Source organism: Rutilus rutilus (genome assembly GCF_951802725.1).
Source record: "Rutilus rutilus genome assembly, contig: SCAFFOLD_58, whole genome shotgun sequence".
NCBI classification, from domain to species: Eukaryota; Metazoa; Chordata; class Actinopteri; order Cypriniformes; family Leuciscidae; genus Rutilus; species Rutilus rutilus.
This window is the reverse complement of record NW_028175472.1, coordinates 162,501-171,954: the sequence shown is the minus strand read 5'-3', so window position 1 is coordinate 171,954 and position 9,454 is coordinate 162,501. Positions and strand designations below refer to the sequence as shown.

The 9,454-nt window shown below is 34.8% G+C and overlaps 1 protein-coding gene across 2 annotated transcripts in view; it reads right to left on the bottom strand.

Moving 5' to 3' along the window:
• Positions 1-8,650: 8,650 nt before the first annotated feature.
• LOC311285718 (uncharacterized protein) overlaps positions 8,651-9,454 on the bottom strand; it is a 16,357-nt gene continuing 15,553 nt past the window's right edge. For both annotated transcript variants that reach the window (XM_084435755.1, XM_084435756.1), the window contains exon 7: positions 8,651-9,454. This exon is cut by the window's right edge and continues 3,218 nt beyond it. The gene's annotated coding sequence lies outside the window, so the exon portion shown is untranslated.

The following is a 9,454-nucleotide window of genomic DNA, read 5'->3' as shown; positions in this document are numbered from 1 at the left end:
AATTTAGTATGGAAAGGTGTTAGCAGACTAACATGACATACGCTCTGACACGATGCACAGAGGCTCATCTGTCATCCGATATCCTGAAGCTATCATTATTGTCAAGTAACTTCTTTCTCAGCGCTGGTCGGAAGGACCTTATTTCTGGAAGATTCTCAGTTTCTAAATGTTTTCATGGTTGCTCTCTCTGAAGATAGGCCTATGTGGTTGTCATTTTCTCACAGATACAACTTAAGAAATTATTGAATATTTCACAGGCGTGAGATGACTTGTGACGCTTCAAATTTCAAATGATTTTACATACCCATGATAAATAAATAAAAATACTTTAAGTGCAAGTCAAATTTTTCCACAGACCATCGTTGTAGAATATTTGTTTTAAGACTTTTAATAATTTATTAAAGTTTTTATTAAAAGTTTTATAAACTTTTATTTTTAAAAGATGTCATTTAAACTTTTAGGATTATAAGTTTAACACACCATTCAAAATGTCTCATCCCATCACTGAATACACTCCTCTGAGTCAGAGACGCTGGTGTGAGAGAGAACCTCTGTGATTTATAGCTCTCAACAGCTTCTTGAACACGTAAGTTCAAGAGTTGTAACTCTAAACATGTAAGATGAATTTTATTTATTCATCTAAAATAATTGGTTTCAGTATATTTATATAACCATTTTATTTATACACTTTTAAGGAACAGTATGTTTTTCAACTTTTGTGAGTGTGATATTAGGAAACCCCTTCCTCACTGTGCTTTGGTATGCGAAGGAGAGGGGTCAAAGCTCACGTGAAGGGGGGGCGCGCATAGACACACACACACACACACACACACACACACACACACACACACACACAGACACAGACACGTGTGTTTTACTTTTTGACACACATACCGCACGCCTCCCTATGTTTTGAGACAGTGTGAGGTCTTTCAGGAATGACTATGTGAATTCAGTTGTGTAAAACAATTTTGAATCCATTCATACATTGCATTTTTGTGGACATCAATGGTATACTTCAACTTTCTAAAATAAGGTAAGATGATTTTATTTATTCAGCTGAATGAATTGGTTTTAGTAAGCTTTTTATTTTATATTCTTTTAAAAAGAACAGAATATTTTTTCAACCTTAGTAAAATTATTTTATAACCATTACATTTATACATTTTTAAAGGTATGTTTTTCAACTATAGTTTAATTATTTTTGTGGGCATCAATATGGACATTGATGTGTTAATTTTAACTCAGTCATTTTTTATTCATCTAAAACTAAAATAGTTGGATCAATAAGATATTTATATTATACTTTTAAGGAACGGTATGTTTTTCAACTTTAGCAAGATATTTTATTTTATATTATACACTTTTAAAGGTATGTTTTTCAACTTTAGTTTAATTATTTTTGTGGACATGAATGGTAGGATTTACTTCAACTCTCTCTCTAAAATAAGGTAAGATGATTTTATTCATCTAAAACAAACAATTGGTTTTATTAAGCTTTTTATTTTGTATACTTTTATTCATCTAAAACTAAAATAATTGGTTTTAGTAAGCTTTTTTATATACTTTTATTCATCTAAAACTAAAACAATTGGATCAATAAGATATTTATATAATACTTTTAAAGACATGGTTTCAACTTTTGTTAGTGTGAGATTCACTTGACAGTTACACTGTAAGGAGGGGGGTCAGAGCTCGCAGGAAGAGGACGCGCGCATAGACGGACACAGACACGCGCACGGCTCCCTTATGTTTTGAGACAGGGTAAGCTCATTCAGGAAGAAAGTCTTTTTGTATTTCCACTTTTTAATAATTTAACAACTCTATTACAACTTTTAATAATGTATTAAATTTAAAACAATTTTTTAACAAGATATCATTTAAACTTTGAAATAATTTCAGCCCCTGATATCTTGATCACTGAAGTCAGAGACCGTCCAGACTTACAAACATGTAAGAAGATTTTTATTTTTATTCTTTTTAGTAAGATATATTGTGTAAGCATTCCATTATATACTTTTAAAGGATAGAATGTTTTTCAACCTTTAGTTCAATTGCTTTACATTATATAATTTATATTATACACTTTTAAAAAGAACTTTAGCATGATAATTATTATATAATTTATATTATAAATTATATAAAGGATAGGAATGTGAAATAAATAAATGTTTTTCAACCTTAAATTGATTTAGATGATAGACTTTTAAAGAGTACATTGTTTATGTCATTTTTATCTAAAATAATTGGTTTTAGTAAGCTTTTTAAACGCTTTTTAAAGGTATGTTTTTCAACTTTTGGTTCATTATTTTTGTGGACGTCAATGGTATGGACATACTTTTCAACTCTCTAAAATAATTGGTTTTAGTAGCTTTTTATTTTATACACTTTTATTCATCTAAAATAATTGGTTTCAATGTATGTTTTATTTTAAAGGATGAGATTATTTTGTGTGACATACGCTTCTCACTTTCACTGTGGTGGGGGCGCAGGCACAAGCCATATAACCACACACATATAACTGGGACAAAGTTCAAACAAACGGCAAAAAACATCTGTTCAAATATAACTACCCGTAAAAAAATTATGATTTAGTCCTACATAGGTCATAGTTCAAAACTAACTGTCAAAACCCATGATCGATAGGGAGGAAGGGTCAATAGGTTAATCCCATGACCGCATTCCGGAAGTTCAACCTGTCAATCATAAAGGTCACCGGAAGTTCAACCTGCCAAAAGGTCAAAGGTCAAAGTCGTAAATCATTTTGACACAAGCCGCCTCATAAGTACTACTTGCCTCTGAGCAAGGCTTCCATGTCGTCCCTTTGGGCAGTGGGGTTTGTTGTAAAAGAGAAAAAGAGAGAGAGGTTAAAACCAATTTCAATAAAACAAGAAAGAAAATTCTTAACTAGGAGAAATATAATTTTTCTCGTAAATGCTTCCTATTGGTGAGAATCTGTTTCCAGAGAGGTAAACAATATTATTGTTTATGTTTACAAGGAAAAATAATACAATAATAATGCTGATACCTCTTTTCTGAGTTTGACAGGATTGACACCACACACCGTCAGTTGGACAGCTTACAGCTGGGATGCTATGAAGGCGACGGTTGTTCAACACTTGTCTCTGTTAATTGATCTTGGATAAGATGTCAAATTGTAAATTGCGTTTACAAATGCAGGGAGAGTATGGAGAACAAGAGAGGGTTTGATTACAAATCAAATACCTAATGATTGTTTTCTTTGGAAAGATTATCTTTCTCTTCCTTTAGAATCGATTGATGGTTCTTCCAGGTTTGTTCCCTACAAATGTGAAGAATGAGATGGGATAAAGCAGAACAGAACAGGAAAGATGTATAAAGGAGGAAGAGGAAGGAGAGTGGGTCCACAAATGGCTCTGAAGCCTTTGTGTCAAACTACGAGTGTAGAATTGATAGTTGATGAACAACTAAACACCCAAAAATAAAACTTTTGTAAGAGGGTTATCTCTGATTTATTTGAAACTCGTAATGAGATAGCAATCTCTCCTATTGAGGCTAAGGTGTGTCGCTCCACAGCGACAATAGGAGGTGAATGAGTAAATCAAATAGAATGGTTAAGTTTATAACCGTAACAAAAAGAAAGGAGAAACGGAGGATACAACGCAACAATAAATGAGCAAGTATGAGTCTAACAATATTTGTAATAGGGAAAATGTTGGTGAAATAAGTTCTTAACTTTCAAAGTTCAAGACTTATTCACCTGAAGTGATTAAATCTAAAAGAGAAATTTAGAAATTATTTATTAAAAATAAATCTAGAAATCATTAGAAATTACCTGTTTAGGAAAATAAAACTTCAATCTTAATTTAATATTTCCTTTTTTAAATCAAATTTGACAATTAATAATCATAAACCAGTATTTTCTTTTTCAAGTAAAATGCAAGTAAACGAAATTGATAATTGCGAACCGAAATTTCCTTTTCACAGAAAAATATGGGTAAAGTATAATATGAGACAGGTAAAATAGGAAAGAAGAAAAGACCAACAGGTGAAACAGTCGAGGTGTTTAAATGGTTAAATCACTTTAACGTTGTTCAAACAGACACTGTATTTAACCACTGATGTTAATACTACTGATAACCATAAATAATGCTTAGGGCTTTAGAATATAGGCCTCACTGTAAACAACTGCCTAGGTTAGCTTAGCCAAGGGTTAGCTAGCCTAGCCACCAAAGGGTTTGTTTACACTGTGGCCAGACGGGCTTTGCTGTGGCTCTGATCATGCGAGGGGTCAGAGTTCCCCCGGAAGCGTTGGTTAAGACTTCCGTGTGACGATCGTAACTAGGGCGACCAAACAAACGCTAGTGGGCAAACATGTGAATTGCAGTTTGTAAACAGTTATGCATGTTACATGAAATGTCGGCACATTTCAACACTGTTTAAAGAATATGCACGCACAGTCGTATTACGTGAAATGTTGGCGCATTTCAAAACTACAAATAAAGGACACCACTCGTAGCTGTTTTACGACATGGGGCTTCACTCTGTTTTTTTTTTTTTTTTAAGAGTGATTAACTTTAAAGGACAGCTTTGCGCTGTAATAGATGGAACAATAGCGATCTCGGCGGATCGTCTCTGTGCAATTTTATCTGAGCACACAAATAACAGGGTTCTTAACTGTTGGTTAAGTTTCAACGTCGAGCTTTACTTGAACACGACTTTAAATGACTATTCAATTTAACTGTTACACTTGGACGCGCAGTGTTACACGAGAATACATGAACAGACACAAACATATAAGCAAACATATAAGCAAACATAGACAAACAGCTATTTATTACTGGGATTGCAATGGAACACGCACTGACAATCCTGATAAAATAAAGACTAAATGAGGGGAATATTCGTCCTTGCAGTGGAACTCGCACTGGCAATCATAAAGGACTTTATGAGGAACACGCTCATTCATCCTTTACAGGGTTATTTTAATTACTGCAGTTTTAATTTCATTCAGCTCTCTGACTGATACAAACACATATAACATTATAGCTATTTGAAAGACTCTGGAACACGCAGACGTCTTAAGCTATAATGGGTATCTCAGAAAATGAGGGACGTGCTCATTTCTTACCTTATTGTTGTGTGAGATTTTATATCATAACTTAATTTACTGCAGTTAAAATAAAATAAAATAAAATAAAATAAAATAGGGAGGCAGACTAGACTAGAGTAGACAGCTCGAGCAGCAGACAGCATTCATTCAAATAGGGCACGTGTGGCGCGCTCTCCATACGTCACACGCAGACTCTTAGAGGTTCGGATCTCTCATCCGCACAATATGAACAGATAAATTACTTGGTAATATGCTAACAATTTAGGTTAAACTGCCCGCATTCTCCACCAAAATAATGTAGCGTTTATATGCCCGAGTAAATATAATTAATTATTATTCATAACGGATTATGATCAATAATTAATAATTTTATTATTTTCAGAATTTACTGCAGCAGAATCAATAGTATGATCATTTTATCAGTTCATCCAATGAACAGAAAGCATAAACAATTATTAACTCTGGGAAATATAATATCTTCCTGGCCAAGAAAGAATAATCCCCAGCTAACAGTAAAGAAATAAAGGGTAAAAGCATAGGTAACTTAGATCGCAGTTCAAGACAATAAATTCGTAAGCACATAACACAAGTAATACTTCTCTTTTCAAATACAAACAATACTTTATTGATTATATACTAACACATAAAACTAATATCTAACACAAACACACGCACACGCATACACACACATTCATTCAAGTTGCCGAAAGAAAGAAAGAAAGAAAGAAAGAAAGAAAGAAAGAAAGAAAGAAAGAAAGAAAGAAAGAAAGAAAGAAAGAAAGAAAGAAAGAGTTTGGAAAGAATTATAGGGCCCTATTTTAACGATCTGAAACGCAAGTGTCAAAGCGCAAAGCGCAAGTAACTTTGTGGGCGGGTCTTGGCGCTGTTGCTATTTTCCCGGCGGGATAAATGACTCTTGCGCCTGGCGCAAATCTAAAAGGGGTTGGTCTGAAGTAGCTTCATTATTCATAGGTGTGGTTTGGGCGTAACGTGAAATAAACCAATCAGAGCGACATCTCACATTCCCTTTAAGAGCAGGCGCGCTTGTTCTAAAGCGGATTCCTATTATAACGGCGGATTTGCCAGGAGCACGCCAGGAGCGGTTCACAGCCGAGGAGACCGACGTTCTCGTCAGGGACGTTGGGGATGGAGAAACACACCCAAATTAACTTCGGTTAAACAGGCGTATGACAATTTGGGTAAATGTGTAAGCTAGATGTATGCTTTTATAATAAAATGTCTATCTATCTATCTATCTATCTATCTATCTATCTATCGTAATAATGTATGATTTGCAAAAATGAGAACTGCTGCGTCTGTGTGTAGATGAGAGAATCAAAGTGTATGTGCGTTGTGCACACGCTACATTGATTAAGGCCAAGCATGCGCCCTTAAAATAGCATATGAATAACATGCGCAACGCGCCACTGACTTTAAACTGTTTTTTTTTCTGTTAATTTCTTAGTTAACCGACGTGCGTCTGTGGAGGGAAAAGTCCGCTTTGCGCGGGTGCAAAATAGGAATGATACATGCGTCGGTGTACAGTCAATTGCGCTGGGTGCAAGATAGGGCCCTAAGAGTGAGATGATGAAATCTCAAGATTCTATGCACTTATTTGACATAACCTGAACAAACCATCAATAATTAATTTCACCCTTCGTTTCTTAGGTGGGTTACTAAATCTGTATCAAATACACCAGTTCAGTTTAAGAGTCTGGAGGCAGTACTTGCTTGTTTGCGTTCCTTTTTTCCTCTTGGGATTCCCTTTTTGGGCGTAAAAGGGGTTTCCTGAGTTCATTGGCTGGTCTTCTCGTGCCTGGGTCTGAGGCGGCCAATCACGTGGTGTGCTGGCGAGTGGATGGAAGTCTTTGTTTGAAGCTGGCTTTGCAGAAGAAACGTGGACCGAAACTTTGCCGCAGAACTTAACTTAGAAACGAGACTCACAACGGAAAAGAAAGGAAAACTCAGAAAAGAAAGAAAATTGAGACGAGAGTAGTAAGATGGCTTGAATAAAGCTGTTGAACCCGTTCTTCTGATCTTAATTTGGGTTCTTTGTCTCTACACGTCTACATGGTTACTGTTCTGTCTGGGTTTTTTTCTTCATCTTTGTTCCGCCAACTTAACCAATGCTCTGCGCTGGTTTTTAAAGGTTTTTTTAAAACAAGAAAAGGTTTGTTCCTCCTGCAAATGGGAGTTCTGACTGCTGCTTTGTTTTCAAAGTCGTAAATCATGTCTTCCCTGGGGGTGTCGGTTCTCTAGCTTTAAGTGGAGACCAGATGCAACAGTTTAGGCATGATTTCTAATTATCAGAATACGAAACATTTTACACAGATTTAATTCCAGCCATCTTGCTAGTTGTGTTCGTAAGATAGCATTGATATGAAACAGTACACACTTTCATTCACACATCTAATATCTAACGATTTAATGACTTGTATGGGATCTAACCAAGTATAGACACATATAGGTTGTAGACAATAAAGAATTATGTAGTTGAACGATGTTTGATCATAGGTCAGTCAAGAATTGTTCTGGGATGAGTTTTATGGATTTTGATATGTAAAGTCTCTTGGTGTGTAAAGTTTATGACAGTTAAGACATTCCAATCTGAGGTCATGGATATTTCCTGCTGAAATCTGTTTTGTTCATCTCTCGTGGGACCTTGGTCTCTGTCATTCTCTTAACCAATCAGTGTTCGGCAACAAATCTAGCATTGACCAGTTATTTCATTAGTGGGGCTCATCCCTGGGGGGCTCTTTTAAATAGCCAGACTGGTGGCGCCGGGACCCGATGGCAAGATTGATGATGATGATGAGAAGTTCTGAACAAATCTTCCCTCTTCATTCGGCAAGAAGCGGAGAGTTTGAATTAATCTTCTGGAAGAAGATTAGTCTGTGTTTGGTTCATCCTCGCAGTCGCTACAACTGTTATAACTTGACAGAGTCGATTGACTCACAATATCATGCAGAATCTGCTATTTAACAGATTCAGTTCAGTAACTCTGAATTCAGTGAGTCTGGATTAGTCTCTTATGGGGGAAATGACACTAATAATGATGTTTCTTGGTCTTGGCAAGCAGTTATACTGTATTATCTACTATATTTGATCAAATAAACATGACAGAATTGACCTTAAACATGTAAAAACAAATACTTCTGTTTCTTTCTTTCTAGTTCCCTTCCATTTCTTTTTGCTTTACATTTGCCACAATAGAATTTTGACCATTTCTAACCATTTTTGGATGGATGTGAAGACTTGATGGATGTGAAAGATGAAAGTGACAAACTGAGGAGATAGTTTTTTTAATTGTTAAGTGACAAACTGATGATATTGTGGTAAAAAAAAAAAAAAAAAAAAAACCTGTCATTGTGAAGCTTTCTAATGCTCTCACTTCTCTTGAAGAATATTTACTAGATTTAAGGATCATCTACATTGAATAACAATTCAGTATTTTCATTCACAATTAATGTAATTCAGCAATAAAGATCCTCCATGTTTAAATTATATCCTGTCTGTTGTAATGTTTATCATGAACTAAAATCATTCTCCAATTGTCACGATGCGTGCAGGCAAATGAAGACCAGGAAGGCAAAAGATTCAAATACTAAAGTGTTTTACTTAAACAATAACTCAGGAGCAGCAAATAAACAGAATTCACACGCCAACATTGACGAGAACCGACAAACACTGAAGGAAAACACAGGGCTTAAATACATAGGGACTAACAAGATAATTAACTAGGAAATTAACAGGGCACAGGTGAGTAAAATTACTAATTAGACAGACTGGGGAAAACTAGGTTACAGGGACTAAACCAAAAACACAGAAAACAGGGTATACAAGAAACTGAATGCAATAAGACAGTCCAAAACACAAACGGAAACGTGACACCAATGTGTATTTGCATAATAATTATCAAGCTGTTTAGATTATACTCAATATCAGTTATAGAATTGAACGCTTGTCTTTATTCAGATGATGCAGTTATTACAATATAAACCAAGATCATCAATATTTCACAAGTAATTCAATGTTTACAGCTGGAGAGGAGAGAGAGAAAATGGCTTCAGAGATTTCCTTACAAAATAACATGTTGAAACACAGTAAGTGTAGCATATTATGTACAATTTAACCATATATAATATTAAATTATATATCAATTTCATAGTATATTTGAAAAGCAAAAGCAAAGTAAAAACGAAAGAGAAAAGCAAACAAATTATTGTGTTGATTAGAAATATACAGATTCGTAATAAATTGTCCATTCAAATCTAGCCGTGATGAAATATAATTTTTAACCAAATCACACAAATATATGTCTCACAAATATTTGATTATAGTTGATGTTGTCAATGATTGATT